This window comes from Elgaria multicarinata, chromosome 9 (genome assembly GCF_023053635.1).
Source record: "Elgaria multicarinata webbii isolate HBS135686 ecotype San Diego chromosome 9, rElgMul1.1.pri, whole genome shotgun sequence".
In the NCBI taxonomy this organism is placed as follows: domain Eukaryota; kingdom Metazoa; phylum Chordata; class Lepidosauria; order Squamata; family Anguidae; genus Elgaria; species Elgaria multicarinata.
In genome coordinates, this window is record NC_086179.1 from 80,244,812 (window position 1) to 80,269,876 (window position 25,065).

Below are 25,065 nucleotides of genomic sequence, written 5' to 3' on the forward strand. Positions count from 1 at the left end.
AGTTTTTAAACTAACTAGAGTTCCCCACTACTTTAAAGCTCAGGGAACTCTGGTTTAAATCATGGTTAGTGAAAAAGGTAGGTTAATATCACAGTTTGATCCTGACTTTTTGAATTAACCATAGTTGAATCAAACCAGAGTTCAGAAGCCCCAAGGTTTGACACAGCTAGTGTACATAATGCTAACACATGGTTTAGTGTTATGATGGAACTGGCCAATGAGCTCAAGTACAGACCACAAGAACTTCTTAACTTAGCTCCAAGCATTTCATTTATATTGGTGGGCAACACCAATTAAAGCTGATTCAAATGATGCTTCCCACATGCCCTGTTGTCAAGCTGATAGTTCCAGATTAAGTCAAATATGTTGGAAAAGACCTAGGATTATCCTGACTAACTTTTCACTTCTATTAGTACCTTCCAAACTTTCTGCTCTTAGGAAGCCTTTTCGCATCCATTTGTCTGCCAAGTAATTTTTATGCATCTGCTGAAGATGTGTGTTTCAGAGAATTCTGGGGCACATTCTAGGGCAAACGCTTAATTTATACTAGGAACTAGGCTTTCCAGTGCCTCACATGAACTAAGAATGCAGTCTAGAATGTGCTCAACACTTTTCCGTCGCTAAGAGTTGGAGAAGAAATTGGCAATGGGGCACTTTGTTCAAGTGTATTTTCAAGGAAGCTTGTCCATCATCATCTTCTCACTAAGGAATCCCTGATGAGCTTCTAAAAAACATACAAATACATATCAACGACATTCAAAGTCTCTGTATGGTGCTGTTCCAGGAGTTGGAATACAGTATCAAAAAAGAGAGCCAAAATGCAGTTATATACAAATCCAATTATCTTTCATTGCAATGGTCTTGTCCTCTTCTCCTCTTCATTGAACAACTGTGTTGACAGAAGAGAATTTGAAACACTGAGTGTCAGGATGATGACCAACATAAATGCAGTTAGGACTGCCATCAGGAAAGAACAAAAGCTTCAAGTACAGAAAGAACTATTTGCTGTACCTTCAGCATTCATCTGAATTGGACCATTCATTGGAAGCTCTTTAGGGTGCAATCCTATGCATGTTAGATATAAGAAGCCCTACAACTCCCAGAATTCCTCAGCAAGCATGGTTGGCTAGAGGATGCTGGGAGTTGTACGACTTTTTTTCTGTCTACACATGCATAGGATTATGCCCTCAATATATTTGTTTTTTAAAATTTGGGGGAACAAAAGATTTAATATCAAAAACTCCACCAATAAATTAGAAGTTAGCACTGTAACCTTTACTCCGTACTGCAACATGAGAGGCAGTAAAATAAACTGATTTACTGGACACCATTTTTGAAAATTTCAAATGATAAAATAGTAGTTGCATAGGAGTATAAAATTTCCAGTATTTCCTTTCACAAAAATATTAATTGGAAGGTTCAAGAATTATTAACTGTCATGTGTCTATTTCATATTTGTATTAATCATGACTCCTATTCATTTTTTGGGTCAGATTTTAAGGCTGTTTTGATAATATCTAAGGGAAACAGTTATTCAGTACTATACTGCTTTGCTTTTGATATTTAAAAAAGCGTCCTAAATTGATATTTGGACTCCGCAGGGTTTATTTTTCTTGTGTTTTTGGAGTATTAGATACTAATAACAAAAGTGCACACTACAGTCAAGCATTTCCAGCTAAGAATTCTATGTAATGCATGCCACTGAGAGATATTCAGTTAACTGAAGAGGGCATCAACCAAGGCACATTTTATCTTCTGTTCCCTCATTCCTGTTTATGTCAGTGGCCATGGCTAGACCAGGCCTATATCCCGGGATTGTACTGGGATCATCCCTGTGCATCCAAACGACACACAGGGGATCCTGGAAGCAGGCAGGGATGACCCCTCCATTTGCCTGGGATAATCCTTAGGTCTAGCTAAGGCCTATCTTATATGCTTCCCCTTCCCTTCCTACTCTCATCCCTCCCCGTGGCTAAACAGAAAATTTTGCTTATAGATGTTAGGGCTGGAACTCTGGAAGGAAGCAGGCAGCTCAGCAGACAATCAGCCTATGAGCAAAAGGTTGCTCTGATTGAGGAATCAGGCCAGAGTCAGCATCTTTTTAATGCCAGAGAGGATTCTATGGGCTCCTCATGTCACATGATCCTTGCTGGGCTTGAAGATGCAGCAACATGGTCTAACAATGTGCAGTAGTGGCAGTGTAGCACACCAGTGATCAGTCAGTGCGTCTCTTAGCTTATAAACTGCTATGGTAAGGGGGGGTAGTGAACATCTGGAATTAAACAGTATTTTACATAAGATAGTTATCTCCCTTCAGTTGACTTTCCCATCAGTTGAGTTCTCCATAGTAAAGATCTGTATCTTTACTTTGCTCTTTCACAGTCTCTACTCCATCCCCAGAGCAAAATAAAGAAAAATAAGGGAAGGGGAGCAGGGATAGAGAAGAGAAGTGAAGAATCAGGGCTATCCTTTTAACATTTAAAATTAATAATCTTATAATTGGTACCATGTATTGCAACAAAATCTATTGAATCTCACTAAGAAGTCATGGAGCTCTCTACAAAAACACTGGGTTTGCAGTTGAAATATATTTTTCAGAAAGCCAACACAAATATTCTGTGTGCCTTTCACAATACCGAAGGCTCCACTGAACAGTAATACCAAGTGAGTAACTTTTTCAAATAGTAAAGCATCTATCACATCTAATTGCAATTAAGTTCTATTCTGCACCTAGAACACAGTTGGGGTATTTAAAGCAGTAACAGCTGTCAAGGTTTTAAAATAATAGACATTTGTTTTCAAAGCAGAAAGGCTGAGGACCTGCCAAAGCAATACAGCCCTGGGTGTATTCTACATTTCTTTGAGTTTACCATGCAGTGAAAGGAATACAGTTTCTGGAGTAGAATTTGACATCCCGAGAATTCCAATTTTCATTTTGGAAGAGAAAAAAATATTAGTAGCTATTAGCCGGTAGGGAAGATTTCTCTGGACAACTACCAAACTCTCCTTACCTATTTCCTGCTGTTTTCATCTAACCCACTTTTCAATGACTTTCCCTTCATCCATTTTTCTTGCAGGTTCCATTTATGTTCTGACTGGATGGAGGATGCTGAACCTGTTCTGGATGTGGTTGCACTCTCTCTGAAGAGCAGCTTCACAGCTTTGGGTTTCTCCTTGAGTCACCTTTGTCTCTGGAGTCCCCAGGTGGCTTCAGTGGCACAGAGTGTCTTCATGCCCCAGCTATGCCCCTAATTGGACAGGGATAACCTAGCCTCAGTAATCTATGCTCCGGTAACCTCCAATTTAGATTACTGCAACTGTCCAGAAGCTGCAGCATGTGCAAAATGTGGTAGCGAGACTGATAGTGGAAACCAGAAGGTCTGAACCAATTCTGGCCTGCTTACACTGGCTGCTTGCAGGTTTCCAAGCTCAATTCAACATGTTGGTTTGACACATAAAGCCTTACATGAAGTACCTGATGGAACTTATCCATACACTATGATCATCATCTGAAGCCCTCCGCTAGGTGCCTCCTCTGAAGGAGATTCAGAGGATGGCAGCAAAGAAGAGGGACTTCTCTGTAGTGGCCCCAATTATGGAGCATTCTCCCAGTGAAGTCCACTTGCTGCTTACAATGTCATCCTTTTCTGTACCAAGTTAAGACTTTCATCTACTCTCAGGCATTTGATAGCATATTATAAGGTTTTAACCTACCCAAAGATTTCTATTGCTAATTGTTTTCAATTATTTTTTGTGAAAACAGTTTTTATATTATGTTTTATATTGTATTTTTGAGGTTATCTTTTAAAATAACCTAGAGAACTTTGGCTATTAAACAGTATAGAAATGTAATAAATAATAGTATGTAAGGTGCTGTGTTAATTAGAAGAAGTCATTTTTCCACAAAATCACTGGTTTCCTACTTATATTTTCTTCCTCTACTGAAACAAAGCCTAACTGAACTAAAGACGTATTCTTCCCCAGTAACCCTCCTTCCCTACCCTCCCGTTACCAGGTCAATGTCAACATTTAGCTTACGGGTAGGGAAACTGTGGCTCTCCAGATGTTGTTCTATCCCAACTCCCATCAGCCCCAGCCATGATAGCCAATGGTAAGGGATGATGGGAGCTGTTGTTCAACATGGAGAGGCCTTAGATTTCCACCCATTTTAGATAGTAAGAACTTCAATAATTGACTTGCTTTTCTGTTTTGTACTCTGTAACATCTGGTGAGCATTGACAGTACAAGTACTACTACAACACCTTTCTAAGAAAAATTGGCATTTACTGTGCACTCTTATCCATATTTACTCAGAAATAAGTTCCACTGTGCGCAACAGAGCTTACTTCGTATTTAAGATTACAGCCTCAGACTTTTCCCTGAGCTTTCCTCCTGATCTGTACAGAATAATATGAAAGACTGAACATTCTCCCCAAACATATGAGACTGGCAAAAACAGGTCTGCAATCACCAGACATGGGCTACTATGTTTGAGCACCTTAAGGAAGAGTACTTGCATTTTTTTTATGACTGAGATAAAACGTCACATTGAAAAGAATACCTGTACTGCAACATGTTGATGGTAGCTATTCCTGTGTGTTCCATCTTGAATTACTATGCACAGAAGGAGTTAGTATGCTCGGAAGGCCTTTTTCCTCCTTTCTAAAGAGAGAGAGGAAAAGACAGACAACCGTCCATCGGGCTTTCAATGTTCCAAAAAGCTGCACTCCTGTGGATCCACATCAAATGTCTTGCAAAAGACCTTTACCAATTTCACTGGTGATGTTGAAAAGTTGTATTATATTATTGCTGTTTAAAATATCTCAAACATAAAAAAAAAATAGGCAGTATCCACGTTGATGCTAGCACTAACATAAATTATGTTGCATGAGTAAAAATGACCCCTAGCATAACAATAGCGCTTGTTGGTGTTACGCTAGAGATCGCTTACGTTAGCGCAATGTAATTTTCTTTAGTGCTGCTATCGATTTGGATACTATCCAAGATAGTTTCTTTCTTTCAGTTATAAAGCATCCATGCAAAATTTCCCCAAAGGTTAACTACCTTCTCCTTATACTTAAATCTGAAAAATGGTTGGATAAACAGTTTCTTCCCAAATAATGCATATTTTAGTACTAGAATTACAGAATGTCTGATTTCATGACAAACCATCACAGAGAAACCAGTTTCTTAAAAAATCACAGAAATAGAATTTATGAATCAATAGCATATCAAGTGAATAAAAGAAATCTGAGTTCCAAATATGTATTTTTGAGGCTATGTCCTGCTTAAAGTAAAGTTCCATGATCACTTCTGCTAAAGCTTTCCATTGTTTCATTACAATTCAAACGAACAGGAACTATACGTCACCATTTATATCAGTGAGGAAAATAGCAATAGTTTCCCCACCTCCAGTCCAACATGAGGAGCACAATGCTCCATCAACACAATATTTTAAGATACATAGTGGGTGCTTCACAAATAACTTCTTTGGTACAGATGCTCTAAACCGTATTAGATATTAAGACCAGATTCAAAACATGCACAGAAGGTTAATTTTAAAATCGAGTAAAGCAAAAATCTGAATGCACAATAGAACAACTTAGAAATGTAGAGATAAGCACACATGTATGTTCTTACAGATTAAAAGCAATAAATGCACAGTGTAAGAGTCATAAACAACAATAAACTATGGCTTAAAGCCAACACTGTGCGAGCCACAGCCAACATGGCTAATGGTCAGGAATGCTGGGAGTTGTAGTCCAAAACATCTGGAGAGCATTAGGTTGGGGTAGGCCAAATTAGATGTTCAGAATTTTGAACATATAATTTACTTAGCAAGAAACCTCTGACTTCCATTACATCACAGACTAATTAAAATTTAGCATTTGGGCTGCATACTGAGTAGACAACGTACAGTAGTTCGTGGTGTAATTTTATGCCCAACAGAAATAATAATTCAATTTATTGTGGATCAATTGCACTATAAATAACGCAGAAATTCTATTTGTGTTATTATTTTGGTCAAAAATTTGAGGAAGGAACCCTTTTACTAACAGAAGATGTCTGTGAAGAACAGCTCCTCATGAGTACAACAGAATCTTTGGATCAAACCCATTAAGTAGCTGAGGCCTTAGCTAGACCTAAGGTTTATCCCGGGATCGTCCCTGCCTGCTCCCGGGATCCCCTGTGTCATTTACATGAACAGGGATGACCCCGGGACGATCCCGGGATAAACCTTAGGTCTAGCTAAGGCCTGAGACAAAACAATTCATGTAACGTGGTATAGATTTATTATTCTACATCTCACTAGAGCAGGAGTAAACAGATTTCAGGTTTGTGGAATTTACTTTGTTTTTTACTAGTACCCTGAGATCCATCAGGTGCAAAATCATGGCTAAGAAGAGATGGCATACATCTAAAATTAAAGAGTAGCTCACCTTTGACCACATGTTCAGCCCAGAAATTATTTTCACTACCAGCTTGTAATATGTACAACTCCTGCTTTTCCTCCAAAATGTTCTTAGCCTATTTTGGTGGAGGGGGTGCCTTTTTGTTGTTGCTATTACCAAACAATTTGGAATTGGAAACCCTTGCCACTGCAAATCACCCAGAGTCTGCCAGTAGAACCAAATGGACCTTCTGCCCTCCCCTGATCTAGATGCCATGTTGAGAAAACATACTAATGAATTTTTAGTTTGTTCCATTTATTCTATTTTATAATTCGCCAATTTCAGCATATATTAAAATAGGTTTAGTTCTGAAAATAAGTCTCAGAATTCAACCAAGGCTCACCCACTTGAATGTTTCTGGATTTCCCACAAACTGTTATGATGTCAGTTGTCATAAGAAAACTTATTTTAACCAAAGTTCAGATCAAAGAATGTCTGTACTTTTTGAGGAATATTAGAAATAAAAACATAATTTCCTTTGTAATGAAAATATTTTATTTTCTGAGATTAATGTCATATTTTGCATTTCTACAGGTTGAAAAAAGGAAAGTGTTATATAAAAGACCAACACTGCAATCCTATACACATTTACCTGGGAGTAAGCCCCACTGAACACCGTAAGACTTACTTCATGCATATGATTGCTTGGCAATTGAGACATATTAATGTATAATGAGCCATGCAGTACTTTATTAAATCCTATTGCTATGCTCCCCATCTTAAAATGCACAGCATGGTTCACTGAATCAAATATATTTCAGAATTATCAATACTATACGAGAGCTATGTTTTCTCCAGATTTCTGGCTACCATCACATGTAGTCAAATAGTTCTTGCAATCCTTCAGTATACTTCAACATACTTTCTTATCTTAGACTGTAACTGCATATTTTAATATACTTGGGAGACTGCTGCATCACACACACCCTTGAACTCAATGCTCACCTATAGTTTTTCTCTTTAAAAAACTACTACTAAAGCTTACATTTTTAATCTGATAAAATATTAGTAACCATCATAATACACAATATCTGTCTTAGAAGCATCTCCAGAGAGAAAAGAGTATTGCCACCCAAACAATGAACCAGAGACAGGGACTCAGTAAAAGGCCAGATTCAGAACCCAGTGAAGGCCAATTTCTAATTCAAAGGATCACATTTGTAGTACAAATATCCTTTTGGCTTCAATCCTAAACATATTTACCTGGGAATAAGTTCCACTGAATTCAGGGAAACATATTTATGAATAGATAAGCATAGAGTTGCACTATTAAGCTATGATTCTATTAGCTGTTGTAAGGCTACTGATCAAAATGGAACTTATTTCAGAATAAGCATGCATAGGTTAAAACTGTTAGATTAATAATTCCCAAATGATAGATCAGAACCCATCAGTAGGGATGCAACATTGTTCTAACCTTCACTGTAGGCAGTGTAGAACAAAGGCCTTAAGATGGCATCAATTCTACATGAAGAGATTCGGTTGACAGATGAGTTCTGAACAAACATAAAATTCTACTGATGGCTTCCTTCAGTAAACAGTTCCAAGTTAGCAACAAAGAGTAATTAGACCATTCTGGGAAGTCAGTTCTGGAATCCCATTTGGATCAAACTAAATGTTGCCATCATAAGTAGAAAAATAAAACCTTTTAACATTAGGCATACACAAAAATCAAATGAGGATTAGAAATGTATGATCCCAATGAAAATATGAACACCTAAACAAACTCTATAATCAGGGATTGTTCAATACCTTTACATAGTTAAGTTTGTTATTTCAAATTTAGGGAACTATGCCATAAGATATAACTATATCATTAAAATGGCAATAGCTCCGACAAGATTAGTATTCCTGGACAATTAATACCCAACACCACACTGTGCTCTAGGCCTCACAACATACTGAAGGCATACATGAACAGTCTTGTAATACATACTTAAGAAATAGGTTGTCAATTATGCAAGACAGTGAAAGTTAGCATATGTAAATTTATATTGTTAGAAATCGAATGGGGAGGGAATCTACTGTTAAAATAATATTTCACATTGGGTTTTTAAAATCCAGAAGATTCCAAGGAAACCCCAAAGTTTGAACTTGGGCCTCAATACATTTAAATGACAAAGTAATAAAAATATAAGGAACTGAAACTTTGATAGAAACATGTTGCTCTCAACTGCATTCAACAGACTAGGAACACATCCTTTATTTATTTGGTGGAGGAGTGGGGGTAGGCTTAACAGCTTGCTACTGATCTTTTAAATAAGTCTCTACTCAATTGTCAGTGGCAATTAGCATCTTAAGAAATATCACTTTTCACACAGAAAGATGTATTTCATATGCGTGAGAAAACAATCCTGTAGAAATGTTACATACAAGGCATGTAACCTTTACATCCAAAAGGGAGGGGGGACAGACAGACAAGTTTTAATCTGTCTGTATAATTCCTTGCGGGGTGGGGGTGGGAGGAACCATGGAAATATTTGTCCAATAGCAACAGACTATTAATAGATTAGAAATTATTTTTGCTTGACAGTGCCATCATAATCTCAAATGAAATGCCATGCTAAGATATGAATTTTAAATTTTTCTTTTTTATATTGTTTTCATGCAAGAAATAAACATTATACCACAAATCTAGATTATGGTGCAGAGAGGAACTTGTCCACCATTTTAAAAACAAAAGTAAAAACATTAATATGGCATGCATATGAACTCACTTCAAACATACACACACAACCACAGCAGCTACACGAGTCCGTCATCTTTCCCCTCCCCTAGGAAGACTGGTCTCGTTGAATTGCCTTTCACACAAATAACCAATAAAATTAATCAGCTGGAGCACAGCATTTTAATCGTAGTAAAGGCGAGACATGTTTTGTTCATGATTTGAAGACGACAGCCTTTTTTCATTTAAGCATATTAAGCCTATAATGTGCTGCAGACAAATGCACTGCATGGGGTGTGGAGGACCCGAGCTGATTAGATTACCACAACATCAGCCTGGGGCCGCCATTTTTAGAATCTCTAAAGGACAAAAGAGGGAAATTACAATTTTTACTTCACTTTTATCGAAAGTAACTTTAAAAGTATAACGTGTGTCGTCCAACATTCTTTGCATCTCATCTAGGTTTCCGGACATTATTTTAAATTTCTCTTAAATACAATTTAAGAAAAAAAACAAAGCGTTCAATTATTAATCTCTTTAAAGGTAGCCTAAATAAACTGAGGCAAAAACACATTTACATTCAGATGATTTACTGTGGTGTTTTAAATAGTAGTCTGTGTGAATTGGGGACTATTGTGCTTTTTAATCACCGCACATTCCTCGATGATTGAGTACTGAAAAGTACGGGACCTTTCTAATTGGACTATATTATGTTTCTTCTACCCTATTTAGTACTACACAGTGGACCGTTTGTTTCTCCTCCCCCATGTCTGCAGCAATAGGGTCTGCTCCACCAACTCTTTTCAAGAAAGCGGTTTTATTTGTGTGTCGCTCAAGGAATGCGAGCACTGATCGGAAGGGTAAACTATGACACAGAGATGATTATAAATATAACCTTGTACTACTAATTTTAAAGATGGGGATCTGGGATAATCCCCACCTGCCACCCACCCCCTTTTAAATGGCCACAGAAAGTCTTTAGAACTGTTCACCGTTTGCCTGTAATACACCACAGATCAGAGAAATAAGAAGATGGAAGGTAAATGGGGAGGGGGTGCGGAAAGGAAGATTAGGCCCATAACGAGCCATATTAGTTCCATAAAACAGAAATATATACAGGCTAGGTGCACAGAACACGCTCCCAAAGGTATCTTCAGAAAACTCAATTATCAATCTTTTTATTTTTTTAACCCTACGTCTGTTCTTTAAACCGGAGATCTACAAAAAAGCAGTTTTACCGCGAAACAACGTACTCGCAATTTCTTTCTTTAGCATTAAGGCTGGCATAACTGCCACCTAAAAAAAAAAAAAAAGCCCTCAGCTCCGCCAGTTACAATAACGCGCCATATTCACAAGATATAGCGACTCCCTTTTCTTTTTAAGTCAACCCCCCTCCCCCAGTACGAAGAGGCGAAAATCGGGAGGAAAAGAACATCCATAATTCTGAAGAGGGTGGAAAAGGAGAGAACGGTGATCACAACACACACGTATAGACCAGGAGTAATGAGATGCTCCGCCACTTTTAACCTTTCTTTTTGAAAGGTTCCCCCCTCCCCCTCAGGCACTTATCACAGGGCATGACAATCATAACAAATAAAGATAATAATGACAGACTCACCTGTAATGATCACAGGCCAGGCAGCAGCACCCCCTTAACTGAGCCCCCCTCTTATCCCAACCAAAACAATGCAACAGTCCCACTGCGGATGTCCCTAGTCTGAACAGGACGTAGCCCTCAGCAGCCTATGGGAAGGGGGGAGGGTCAATGGCAGGGACCCCGAAGGTTGCTCGCTGTACAAAGCCCCGCGGGGACCAGGTAAGAAGCACCTTTGCCTGAAGACCTCTGCACAATCCCCTAACTGCCACTGCTGCCGCGGCCGCCACTGCTGCTCTTGCTCCCGTGTCTCCCTCCTCGCAGCCGCCTACGCTCCCTCCTATGTCACTGCCTCTCTCTGGGAAAATGGCGTCGGCTCCCCCCTCCCTTCCTCCCACTGCACGGGGTTCACCCGTCCCGCCTGGCAGGGGCAGGGTTACCAGGGCGAAGCCAAACAGCCGCCATTTTGCTTGTGGGCTGGAGTTCGGTTTGTGCCCGTGAATGCAAGCCCACCTTCGGGTCCATTTTGTAAAAGCCGCGCTAGGGAATGGGAAGAAGGTTTCCGCGGAAAGCGAGGGGACAAAAGCGAAGATTCCCCTCTCCCCTCCCAGACGTCGAAACGGGGGCGCTACTCCGAATGAAGGAGGGTGTGTGTGTGTTGTGCTCTAGGGAACTGCTGGGACTGCCGGGAAGAGATGGAGGAGGGGCCCGGACGGGGGAGAAAGTTGTTTGGGTTTGGTGTTCACGGTGACCGTGCAGATCTTCAGCTTTTACAGGCGGTGCGGGGAGGGCAGTGTCCCAAACAAATACTGGATGACTGGCTGTCTAAGAGGGTGAGGAAACGTTGCTACCAACCCTTTCCGTGTATACGTTTCCTAGTTGATAAATAGGTGCTACTATCCACAAAGCCACGTAAACTGAGTTAGTGCCATTGGCAGCAGTTCTCTGTGGCCTGAATCGCCGTGCGAAAAAGCTTCTCTCCGGTCTACCGGCAATGGCTAATTATTTGTGCACTCATAAAACTACTTATTTGAATTTAGAGAGCAAAAGGTTAGCTTGCAACGTGCTCAGAAAATGCCCCTCTGGCATTTGAGAACCATTCGACTGAGCAGACCTGCTAGTAAGTGTGTTTAGGATTCTAGCCCAACGCCTGCAAGGAGTACGGGAGTACTGGCTCAGCCAGCTGTGTCTCTTGCAGTACCAGCCGGCGAAGTTTGCACGAAGGCCCGCGGAAGGTTTAATCGGTAACTCTTGCACAAGGCGCGCGTAAAGGGGATATCCCAAATCCACTTCCTCAAATAGTTACAACATCGGAGACAAAACGCTTTTTTCTGGGTATTTTGGAGCACCTCTCGCCGAGAACAAGCATCATCCCGGCTTAAAGGGCAACTCGTAACAACGTTTTCCATGTCGTGTGTAGCCCTTGGGACCATTAAAGAAGGAAACAAAAAATAAGTGTGCGCGCGGTTCCGCTCGCCTCTCTGGACCAGTGAGAAGCAGCAATGGTGTACTACAAGCTCGGCCCCCTTCCCGTTAATGCTAAGCACCCCCCCTCCCGATCATCTCCTTTTCTCATCCCTTGTTCGTTTCTCCTTTCTGCTTACACACCGACCTAGATTCCCGGCCGCCTGATCCTAACGCTTCCAGCGAGAGCTGAATGAGGGAGGGGAGGCGGGCTGGGGTTTCATTCGACGCCCACCAGGGGCTGAGTGAGCCTCCTTCAGTGCGCAAACTCGGGGCACCAGATAAAAGCTGGGCTGGCAGCTCTTACTCTGCCTTGATGGAGCCGAGACAGTCGAGTGGCAGAAGAAGGAAGTTAGGAACAGGCTAGAGTAGCTCACTCCCCAACCCGCCTTGCTTGGGCACAAAGAGAGTCTGTGGGGGACTGAAGGAGGAAGAAGCTGAGGTGGAAAAGGCTCTGTCTGCTGCCCGACTGGACCCAGAGAAGGCGGCTGTAATGGGGCACTAAGTATGCAGAGGGGTGAGAAAGGGAGGGCGATTAAATGTTTTGTGACCATGGTGGCGTGTGTGGATGTTTTTATTTTTTTATTCCCCCTGTCTAATCCTGATGTGTATCTATTTTTTTCTCTTTTTAAAGGACGCTCGTTGCGGGTTGTGCCTGTTGGTAGTATGAAATGGCGGCTGCCGTCTCGGTGTGGCTGGTAATTGTCGTGTTGTGTGGTTGTTGTTTCCCCCTCTTTCTCTCCTCCTGCCCTTCCCCCTCCCCCTTCCTGCCGTGGCCGTTTCTCCGCAGCGAACCGCGGAGAGCGCACTGAGTCAGGAGGAGGTGGGGGGATGGGGATGGTGGAGGGGGAGCCAATGGGCTCTCAGGATGAACCGGGGAGGCGTGCTCTGATTGGCAGACGCTGACATCATCCTGCAGTAGGGGCAGACGCAGCTGCTGGGCAGGGCTCGGAGAGCTGTCGGGGGTGGCTGGTGCAAAGGGAGAAAACGGGCGCCATGATACCAACAACTGGGTGAGAAGGGGGGGGGGGGACGCTGCTCAGAAGAGGCGGTGAAGAGGCAGGAAAGGGCGCCTCGGGCAACTCGATTTGTCCTATCTGCCCTGTACCGGGGCTGTGGGGAAAGGCCGCCGAAGAAGAGCAGCATATTGTCGGTAGCTGTAACTGCGTCAGTTCAAGATGGCGCCAGGTGTCCCTGGAGAGGGAAGGGAGCTGCACGTCCGCCGGAGGTCATGTGACCGTGTTGCATTCTTGTGTGGGGCTTGGCCGCGCACCAAACTGGCTCAGGAGGAGGCGGCGTTCGTGGCGGTCTTGCTTGCCGGGGAGAGTCCCCTTCCGTGCGGTTGGAACAATTGCTGCCTCGGTCCCTTTCCTCTTTCGCACACACGCCCTCCCCGTATTAGCGTGCAGCAGCTCTTCTGCGAAGCCTTTTGCCTCTTATCCCCCTTCCTTCCCCTTCTCCCCCCCCCCCACCGCGGACTGAAGGGCGTAACTGTTTCGGGAGACAGATGCTCCCCTCCCCCCGCATCTGCATCAAGCTTTCCGCGAGGGAAAGTTCTGGTTCCTTTCCACCCTGGGGAGGGGAGGGGGGAGAGGGAGTGCAAACCTCGTGACACCCCAGGCTGAAGGTGGGAGGAGGAGGAGAGTTGGAGGCTGGGCAGAATTAGCCTGCTAAATCGTTGCGTTTCTGGGTACAAACCAGTGTGCGCTTAACCTGGAAAGTCAACGCCACTGAACTTGGTTTGGACTGCGGCGAGGCTCGTTCAGCTGGATTCCATTGAAGTTTACCTTGTTTGAGCACCCAGGCTGTTCAGTTTACCCAGTTTACTAAGATGTGCACTGATATAGATAAATGACTGCCTTTTTCAGTTCACCATTAGTCAGGGCCGAGAAGCGTGACCAATTCTTCCGTCTTACTGGGTTTTGTCCACTCCTTGTAGAGAAAATATGGCTCGTTTGAAGTACTTTGTTGGGTGCGCGAGGAGGAACTTGGTCGCTGAAATTTTGATACTTAGTGTGGTAGCTTTGCACAAAAAAACAGTAAACACCCCTCTTGCTGCTGAGGAATTCCTTGCCTTTCTGGGCTCAAGGGTGGGGTAAAGGGGATGTCTATTTGTATTTTAATGCCTATATATATATATATTAAAAATCATATCTTCGTGCTACATCACGTTTTAGTGCATATTTTTAATCCATCAAGGTAAACTAATATGACAGTATTGCAAGCCTGGCTGTTCAATAATTGCTGATATTAAGGGCTGGAAAAAGTCTTGGCAATTGGGTGCTCTTCAGAAAGTAGAAATTAACACCAATACTCTTCTAGCCCTGAATATTATTCATTTGTGTTGCATGTAGTTATTGTTGCTGTGCTGCATTCATCGTAAACCCTTATTAGGTGAATGTTTGAAATACTGTTACAGTATTACTGTAATAACGTTTAGATATATAAACATCCATATTTTTTTCAAGTGTTGTCTTGGAACTATTGTTGTTTAGGATATGTTAATCTAAACTATGTGAATTATAGTTGGGAATAGAACCCAGTTGCTTAATTAAATTCATTTTGTTGTTAATCTTCAGTTTAAGTTTTCAGCTTCCAATAGCCAGCTTGAGTTGGAAACCGATCAGTTTCAGATCTCAATAATTTTAAAACAACAGTACAATAGATAAAAGAGTTCTTATTCTATGGGTACCTGAAAAGTGTAAACATAATTGTGTAGCGTATTTATTGTCGTAGACACAAACGTTTAGTTGCATCAGCATCTTGCAACGTGGTAGGCTTTGAACTTAATTTGTGATCCTCAAGCCTTAATAGATGGACAGTTGAGTTGATTGTATTAAAAAACTGAATTGGTGCTTGGGAAAATATGATCACTAACCGTAACTGCAGTATGGCCTCTTTCCTCAAAACTATTAGAACATAGTAGAAATAACTTTAACATGGGATTGTAGTTGATCTACTTGAAGCTTTACATTTTGTCCTGGAAAAAACACACATTGATAATTATAAAATAGCAAGTTAACAAACCCAGCTTCCCTTCTAGTTGTAGGTAGATAGTGTCTAACATTTTTTCTCCCTCTCAAAATACTAGAACCCAGGGTCATCCCATGAAGCTGATTGGTGGGAGATCCAGGACAAATAAAAGGAAGTACTTCTTCACGCAGTGCATAGTTAAATTATGGAACTCACTACCACAAGACGTAGTGATGGCCACCGATTTGGATGGCTTTGAAAGGGGGTTGGATAAATTCATGGAGGAGAATGCTATCAATGGCTACTAGTGCTAATGACTATGTGCTACCTCCCATATCAGAGGCATAAGCCTATATACACCAGTTGCTGAGGAACATGGGTGGGAAGGTGCTGTTGCACCATGTCCTGCTTGTTCATTCCTGGCCGATGGCTGGTTGGCCACTGTGTGAACAGAGTGCTGGACTAGATGGACCCTTGGTCTGATCCAGTATCAGGGCACTTCTTATGGTCTTAACTTCTCAAAAGGTTTTCTCTACTTGTAGAATTAGCTTTCTATATGAACTTCAGTTTATTGCCAGGAGAACCCAACCCCAAATCTACCAGTTTATTCTCTTCTGCCCCTCTCCATGGAAACCTTGTATGTTAAATGCCCACCATACCCTAAAGTGCACGATGGCTTCAATTGGTATGTAGTAAGGTGATATTAGCTGTTTCCATTGTTTCATCTCTGGAGCCTAAACAGCTAAATGCTGATAAAAGTTTACTCAGCTTTATTTTTGCATTTCTGAATAAAACTGATCTTGTCAAGAGCACATCAGAATCACATTTAGACCTAACTTGAAGTATTGTAGAGTTATTCTTACGTGTGTCCTTGATATCTGCTTATTAGTCCAGTAAGATTAGCACTTAACCTGGACACTTAAAATAAAAAGCTAAGAATTGTAGCATATGTTGATTTTGTAGCCATATGATAATCATATGGGAAAAGTAAAAAACATCCAATTTGGCTGGAAGCCACTATTTTGGAGAAGGCTTGTTTCTTGTTTAGCTAAAAAGCGCCCATATTTCCTAAAGCAACAAACCACCACAGTATGGTGATATAATATACCTGTAGTGTTATGTGCCAGACACTAATGATGGGCTTATTTATTTGCAGAGGCAGAAGTTTCTGATAAAGCTGAGAAGTATGGTTGGATGAAAATGTAATTATTGATCATCATAGAGTCTCTACAATGTGTTTGTCCTGGGGTGTTGGGGAAGCTTAGAGAAGGGGTAGTCAACCTAATGCCCAGCCAGAATATCCCGTGATCAGGATTATGGAAATTGTCTAAAACATCTGTAGGGTACCAGGTTGTCTATCCCTGAATTAGAGAATGGCAAAACAATCATTGTTAAAAGCAGTAGAAAAAGGAATTTCAGTCAGCCTGAAACAGATAGTATTTTGAACCATACTGGAAGGATAGGAAAGAGCTTGAGTCAGTGTCAGGTGCTGCAAAGAATATACTTGACATGTGGCAGAACTATGAAGTACAAACCCAAAGCCTCTATGTTGTGTGGAATTGATCAACTCTCCAAAATTCTGATTTGCAGTAATAGTGCTTCTTTTGCGGCAAGCCAGTAAGTGACACAGCCTTCCAGACCAACAAAAAGCCCTGTAGTGAAGTGGGAATCCTTGGGATGATAGACACAGTTTATTCCATGACTGAGAAGCATACTGGCAAGTGGGAATGCACTGGGCAATTTTGGATGGATTGCATACTAGACATGGTTGCAACTGAAGGATGCTGCCATCATCATTGTTATGCATGCTTCAGCCATCCAGGCAAGGTGTTGAGTTTCCACCAGCTATGCAAGTACCTATAAAATAATGGTGAATTCCAATGCTCAAGTGAACAGATAGCCATTATGTTAAAATTGAACCTGTCATAGTCCCCATACTTAGAGCAGCATTTTAGAAGGAAGCTGCAGGTACATTTTGGAGAGTTAGTGATAGAAGTTTATTTTTATTTTATTACATTTTTATACTGAACAATAGCTCTATGGGCAGTTCACAGTTAAAACCATAGATACAACATGACAAGACACAATACAAATCTTTAAAGCAGCAGTTACAGCCTAGGGAAAGCTTGTATGAAAAGATGTGTTCCCAGGAGGCGTTAGAAAGATGTCACATTTTCTGCCTCCTGAACTGCACAAGGGTGAGTGCTGCTACAGAGAAGGCCTTCTGTCTAGGTTCTTCAGGGAGGCATTCTGTTCGTTTTGGAATGACCAGGAAGACCTCACCTGAAGCTCTTAAATGTCACTTGAATATGTATAAGGGAAGGCAGTCTGCTAGATACGAAAATGTTGAGTTGCTTCTCTGAGCTTGCTCTCAAGGTTCTTCCAGTGAAATGATACAACAACAGAAAAGTTGACATCCAAAAAGAAAGGAACAGAACAGTTAAAGCGGCAGTACAAATCATAGGGTAAGATATTTGAACCCACTTCCATGGGGGTGAAGTATATGCAAGAGAACAAACAGGTCTTTAGTTCATAAAATCCTTAGACTCCTGATTAAAAGAATACGTGATGAAATTAAGTACAAGAGAAATTGCTTAATCGAGCATACTGGCAACATTCATTTGTGTCTCTTAAGTTGGACCAGCCTTCTTCACCCTGGTGCTGTTTGGATGTTCTGGACTATAACTCCCACGTCTCTGACTTATTTGCCATGGCGGCTGGGGTGATGGGAATTGTAGTTCAAAGCATCTGTGGGAAGGCTGTGCTAGATATTCTTTCAAATTTCTGCTCTGTAAAAGTGAGGAGTCTGTTTCTAATCACTGGTTACTATCACCACCATCATCATTTATTTATTTATTTATGAAGCGCAATAAATTTGCATGGCATGGCAGAAAGAGCAAAAGAATAAAACAACTCCCTGCTCAAATGGCTTACAATCTAAAAATGTAAGAATAAAATATAACATTTTAAAAGTTATTTTTTTAAAAAAGTTGGGGTAGGGGAGGAACAAAATTGGAACCTGGGTTTCAAACGCTTTTGCGGGGGAGGGGGGAGTTTTCAACTGAGCCTTAAAAAGTGAGATTGAAGGAGCAGTCCTCAGATACTCCAGAAGACAGTTCCAGAAATATGAAGCAGCTAGAGGAAATGGGCGAATTTGAGCAAGAGAAGGTCCCTGCTAGGGTTATAATGAGAGATAAGAAACAAAACATAAGAAGGGGCTAAAACATGTAGCACTTTAAACATTAGAACAAGGGGATAGGGAGCCAGTGAAGGAACTTCCAAGAGTGGAGTGACATGGGCCATAGCTAGACCTAAGGTTTATCCCTGGATCATCCAGGGGTCAAACCTGTTCACCTAGGTGACACACAGGGGATCCAGTGCTCAGGCAGGGGTGAACTCTGGATGATCCCAGGATAAACCTTAGGTCTAGTTGTGGCCATGGTCAGAGCAGTGGGCCAAGTAAATGGTCTTAGTAGGGGAGTGCTGGACAGAAACCAGAGAACTAATGTGAGTCTGAGGAAGACCAGTCAAGAGCACTTTCCATCCCATGAGTGGCTTACAATGTATAATAGGAATAAGTTCTGTTCATGCTGACAGCTCAGTTCGGGAGATGGTGGCTGCAATTTCTGCTGTGGGTGGATGTCTCAAATTTACCAAAACATAGATGTCAGACTGGTAGCAAAAGTGACACCAACTACCTTATAATACATATTAATAAATGGTGCAGGCAGTATTACTTATGATCAAAATTGTTTATCTCACTATTCATTATAGACAATAGAAATTAAAAAAACACCAGAATTTTAATAAGTAATCTATCCTTCGTTTTACAAGTAAAGGTAGATTACAGTCTAGTGAAATTAATATTTCATCCTGGCATTTAGAATAAACTGAAAATTGCAGGGCATGCTCCTTGCCTAAAATGCTTAAGTAAAAAATAAAACTTCTAGATATTAAAATCTTATCTAAAACTGTTACCTGAAATCTTCTGATCATTTTGAATCCCAAACATTTTCAGTTTTCAGGATATGGGTGCGTCTTTCTGTCAACGTACTGCAGTTATCAAAGGAGTATACCCTTCATATTAAACTTCTTATTCTAAATGCCTCACTTGGGCTTAAAATTCTTCTTATTACACCAGACTGAGTGCCATAAAGAACACATCAAAAACAAATGTCCCAACATCATCATTAGTGCTGATGTTGGACCAACAACATGAAAACTGTTATTAATAGGGCTAGAACTTTAAAACTGTCTTCAGTGAACAAGGTGAGATAAACAAGCGGAGTGAGGGTTAACTTGGGAGTGTAGAATGTGGTCTTGGGATGGGATGGATGCAACACATGTCTGAAAACTAAAAAAATGCAAACATTGTGGTTAGAGAAGATACTTTAGAGAAATTGCTTTAAGAAAAGGGTGTGCCTAGGGAGGCTTCTGTGGGAATATATTAATCAGGTGTAACTGCTGCGTGGATTGTGATTAATGGTTTGACACCGTGCTGCTGCTAGATCGGGGGGGGGGGGCAGCATTCTGATCCATCCAAATTTGCTGCCTCCACTGTGTTCAGTCAACTTGCCCCTCCAACTTTCTCCCCTTCCACAGATACTCTGGACGATCTCCTCCCCTCTCTCAAATTACCTGGCAGTTCCAAGAAGTGTTCCTTTTTCTTTTCTTTTTTTACTTTACTGAGCAGTGTGCCTGCCCCCCTGCACCTGTTTCAGAAAGAAAAAAGAAAGGAATCCCCTTCTTAGTGCGATTTGAAAAGAGCTGCTTCCCCCAACACACAGTTTACTAGGTGGTGGTGAGAAGGGAAGGTGCTCTTTTTTCTGCTTATTAAAAAAAAGTCATGTGATGGTAGATGTGCTGCCCTACCATGCACTGGAGCAAGCTTCCTAGGCAACATATCCACTGCCAAGCTACTGTTCTTTTAAAAAGTGAAAGGAACCTTTCCCCATCCGAATGCCACCTGGTAAGCAGGTGGGGGGGTGGATCCCAGGGCTCTGCTTTTCTCCCATCCAGAGCTTGCTTACCAGGCAAAGTCTAGATGGGGGTTTCCACCACCACATTAATATCCCAGAGTGCCTCTAGCCCAGAGGCACTCTGGAAAACAGAAGTGCTCAGCAAGTGCTTTGCTGACCATTGCCCCTGTCATCACTGAACTGTTGTTGTTTCTTCTAAAGGGGATGTTGCCACCAGTCCTTTGGAATTATTTGGTGCACTCTGTGCTGCAAGGCCCCTGCCCAGAGGTCCAAGGCTAACGGCACTTCTGGACTAATAACCTGTCCTGCCATTTGAGAGTGGCAATGTTACAAAATGGGCTTCCCTTTCTATCTTGTCTTGTGTATTTCAAAGCTTTTTGTACAATACAGAATCTAACCAGGTTAGTATGAATAGTAGACTACTTATTGGTATCTTTCTTGTTCACCAGCAATAATGCATGTTTAATATGCAAACACTTCCTGAGAGAGCTAACTTTGGGTGTAGATAAGATTTCAGTTGTAGTTGATAGGCCTTGTCTGCATTACTAACACACAGAAAACTCCTAACCCCAAAGTCTATCTGTCTGATCCTTTTCAGCCCATAGCCATGATTTTCAGTTTGTGTGACCTGACATCTAACTGACCCAGTCATCTTGTCACCTATGCCCAGATTGGCTTTTGTCGGCAGATTATGTGTCCAATTTACACATTACCTGTGTAGTGTGCTAGCCCTTAAACGTATTGTGACATGCGGCCTGGAGAGACATTTCAGGGGCCCTCACCTACAAAGGTCAGGTGGGTAGTGACCAGAAAACAGGTTTCTCAGTGGCACTACCCTGTATTTCGAATGCCTTCAGGGCTGTTTGCCTGGAACGTATTCTTATGACTTTAGGCATCAAGTAAAATGTGTATAGGATCATGATCTGTTCTCTTCAACTGCCAAGAAAACCAATTTTTTTAGTGGTTTTTTTTTTACCATTTTATAGTTTTACTCCCACAGTTTTTATTTTTATAACTTGTTTTGCTGTGTATAATCTTGTCAGCTGCCTTGCGGAGGGGAGGGTCCATGCAATAAAAGAACAACCTTTTGCACTTGGTTGCCTGCTCTAGCTTGGAGTTGCTTTGGAATAAAGTCTTGCTTTGACTCTGTGCCTGCAGAGCTATTGAAGCACCCTGCAAACAAAGACCTAGCCCACGCACCACTGCCTCATGCACTCTAGCTCAGAGCTGGCGGTGGAAGACAGAGGTGTGTCATCTTGTGCACTCAAAGCACTTGCTGGGTGCTTTGGCAAGCACAGAGACAGCATGGAATCAAAATTCATTCCACCCTTTTGCCTCACTTTGGGGATGGGGGAGGAGGCATGGATCATCCTTTCCTCCTGCAGCGCTAGGATTTGGAGGAAGCTCAGGTTTGTCACATTTGCAATAGGCTGGTTGAGCCGTTGTGGAGAGCAAGACTGCACCACTGGTATAAGTAGCTGCATTTGCAGAATGAATTTCTATGTGTGTGTATGTTGGGGAGGAAACCAGAGGGAAGGCGAATGGAATGGAGTATTGATTGTCTTACTATGATTTTAATTTTTGTGAACTGCCCAGAGAGCTTCGGCTATTGGGCGGTATAGAAATGTAATAAATAATATTGTGGAAGCAGGCCAGGCTGACTGGAACCCTGAATAAGTTTCATTACAGGCTTGAAAGTTTCATTAAATACAATGAGACTTATTTCTGAGTAAATGCATAGGATCATGTTACACCACATGCTCTATCTGTGGTGGTGAGTGGAATGACACAGGCTTGGAGTTTGGAGGCTGCTGTTGTACATAGGGAGACAACAGGCTTTCGAGGGGGGGTGAGAAAAACCAAATGATTCCTTCTTTGAGAACTTGCTACCACATTTTGAAATCATGCACACCAACATCAAAGGGAGACCCCGCAAGGCTGTGAAGAGCAGAGTCTAAAATTACCTATCTGCACCACTGTGTATTTATTTTATGATATTTATTACCTGCTTTTCATTACAAAATAATCCCAAAGATAAAAAAACCACTTAGATGAGAGAATGTGTGGAGAAAATAAGTAACTGACTGCCTTGCTTGTGTGAACCAAATGCTAAAATGAAAGCCATGATTTTCCTTCTATGCTGCACCTTCTTAACCATTGTACAGAAATAATGCAAGTTTTAGCATTTTTTATATTGGTGTGCCAATCAAAATACAAATTGACTACAATTGTATAAAGTGTATAGAAAATAGGCCCTGCAATATCAGCTACTTGATCTAACCTATAGTAGAACTTGATATGACATCAATTCAAGTTTGCATGATCCTGCTAGACATTCTTGTGCCAAACATCTGTACAGGGCTGAAGGTGTTCTGCTACCTCAAAAGTCTTCCTCGCTGCCCCATATGCTTTGAACTAGCTTCCAGAATTCCTGCAGAATTCAAAGTCTTCCTTCAAATCCTTCATCAAAACCCACCTTTTCTGTAATAGTGGGGGCTGCTTGCATAAAAAACCATTAAAATCCAGCAATTTGTGGTAAGAAGGTGCTACTTTGCTCACGTTTACTTTAGGCCTATGTAAGTCATTTAAGATAGGGACCCCTCCCCCCAAAAATCAATTAGAAATCAATATGGTGGCCATCTTTCAAAATGGCAGACTCTATCTTAAAAATGGCGTAGATAAGCAGTTGAGATGTCTTTTATAATGTTTTTTTGGTCAAAAAATTCAATGGTCCTGTTTTAAAGTAGGTATTTTAATAAATTTGCTTTAAAAAACTATTTTTGATTTCACTAAAAAAGAACATTTAGATTTATTAATTTTATTATTTAAAAACTCTTCATTAATCAAACATTTTAGTCATCTACCGTTGTTTAACATAGCTTAAATTTTTCAAAAGTAACAAGACTTTTTATTATTTATTCAGGTGAACTGATGTGTGATGGCTATGCGGAAGAAACTTAGACTTGCTTCCACAGAAGTAGTTCCTTCTGGGTTAGACTGGAATAAATGCTGTTTGTGCCAACTACAAGGTGACCTCATCTGTCCAGCTGAAAATCTTAATTCAAAACAACGGAGTGCCGGGTACAAGACACTATTAGAAAATCTAGTGAAATTTAAAGAACTTGGAAGATTACCACATGATGTAAAAATTGAATATTTTGACGAAGGAGAAGGAATGCAGCATACCTTTGAAAGACATAAGGCACGTTGGCATAAAAAATGTTCACTTAAGTACAAAAAAAATCTGAACCGTGCAGTTAAACGTTCACAGTCTTGTAACCAGGAAGTGACAATTCAAAATGAGCCACAATTGTGTGGGGAATCATCAACACAGACGCCATGCAAGACATGTCAAGCATCCACACCATCTCCAAGACTTACTGACAATATTTGTTTTTTATGCACTAAAGGACCACTTTGGAATCAGCCGCTGCCAATGTTGCAACTACGGCAGTTGATAAATATGTTCGTGAAAAAGCATCACTCATTGATAACACTGATCTTCAGGCTATAACGGAAGGTACAGATTTAATAGCGAAGTACCACGTCAGATGCATGGCCAACCTATGCCACAAAGCAAGATCTGTAGAAACGCAAAAGCAACAGCAACATGTCTATGAAGACACTGTCAGTCCATAGCTTTCGCACATATTGAATCATTTATAAGTGAAAAACTGGTTTCTGAAGATACAGAGTACATATTCCCTATGGGGAGTATATTAAAATTGTTCAGGACAAAACTGATGGAGCTCACAGGACTGGATGCACAACCAGAAGTTCATACAACCAGATTTAGAGAGAGACTTCTCTACCATTTCCCTCAACTTCGGGCCGAGAAGACAAGCAAAGAATATGTTCTAGTCCAAGATAATACAAATATTTTCCATGATGTAGCACCCGAAGACATTGATGCCGATGCTATAGAATTCCAAAGATTTATTATGTGGTTGAGAAAAGAGATGTTTCAGTGTACTACTAATTTCAATGGAAGTTTTGATACTGACTGCCAGAAGTCATCAGTTCCCTTGGGTTTGCTTGCAACATTAAATTTATTGCTTTATGGTAGTACTAAAGTGAAAGACAGTAAGTCTACACAACCAGCTTTAACCATCGCTCAGCTAATACTTTTCAATCACACAAAAAATGGTCCAAGTGGAAATCAAGTCCTGCAGAAGAAAACATATGAACCATCCCTTATGAAGTCTACTCACCCAATAGTAGAAGAAGAACCATTTGAGGACACTGATGTTGTATTGTAATATTTAAGTGCCTAAACATCAGACAGTGATTTAATTTAATTATTTCTTAAATGTGGTTTAATTTACGTATACTTCAATATATACCAATGTTACACATTAAATTTAGAAATGAAGAATACTGTAATAACAGTTAATAGTTCATATTTTTGGTTGTTTTTCCCCTATATAAATTAAAAAATTGATATATTTTAAACATTGGATGGGTCTGTTAAATGAATAGTGAAGAAATGTTTACAATAAAAAAGTATTTTTGTTTTTCTCATTTTTAAGCAAATTTATTAAAATACCTACTTTAAAATAGTACCGTTGAATTTTTTGAAAGGAACATTATAAAAGACACCTCAACTGCTTATCTACGCCATTTTTTAAGCTAGAGTCCGCCATTTTGAAAGGTGGTCAACATAATGATTTCTAATTGATTTTTGGGGGGGTCTCCCTATCTCAAATGACTTATATAGGCCTAAAGTAAATATGAGCAAAGCAGCACCGCCTTACCACAAATTGCCGGATACTTAAACAAACAGACCCAGCTAATAGGTTTGTGTGGAAGCCACTGTTCTTTTTACACTGTGAACCAGCAACAGCACAAGCTCTCCTGTCACCTGAGGTGGGAAAAGAGGTGCTGCCACTTCAAGCTAGAGTGTGGGCCCTCTGGAGAGCTGTGTCAGCCAGAAAAAGC

General features: G+C 41.0%; 1 protein-coding gene and 1 long non-coding RNA gene across 2 annotated transcripts in view; one reads left to right on the forward strand and one right to left on the reverse strand.

Moving 5' to 3' along the window:
* Positions 1–11,084, reverse strand: part of KMT2E (lysine methyltransferase 2E (inactive)) — a 70,714-nt gene extending 59,630 nt beyond the window's left edge. Inside the window, exon 1 of the mRNA XM_063134172.1 lies at positions 10,736–11,084. The gene's annotated coding sequence lies outside the window, so the exon portion shown is untranslated. The remainder of the gene's footprint in view (positions 1–10,735) is intronic.
* A 1,252-nt stretch (positions 11,085–12,336) lies between these two features.
* On the forward strand, positions 12,337–24,686 carry LOC134403746 (uncharacterized). Its single transcript, XR_010025835.1, has 2 exons — positions 12,337–12,680; positions 23,051–24,686. It is a non-coding gene; the product is annotated as an uncharacterized LOC134403746 (long non-coding RNA).
* The last annotated feature ends 379 nt before the right edge of the window (positions 24,687–25,065 follow it).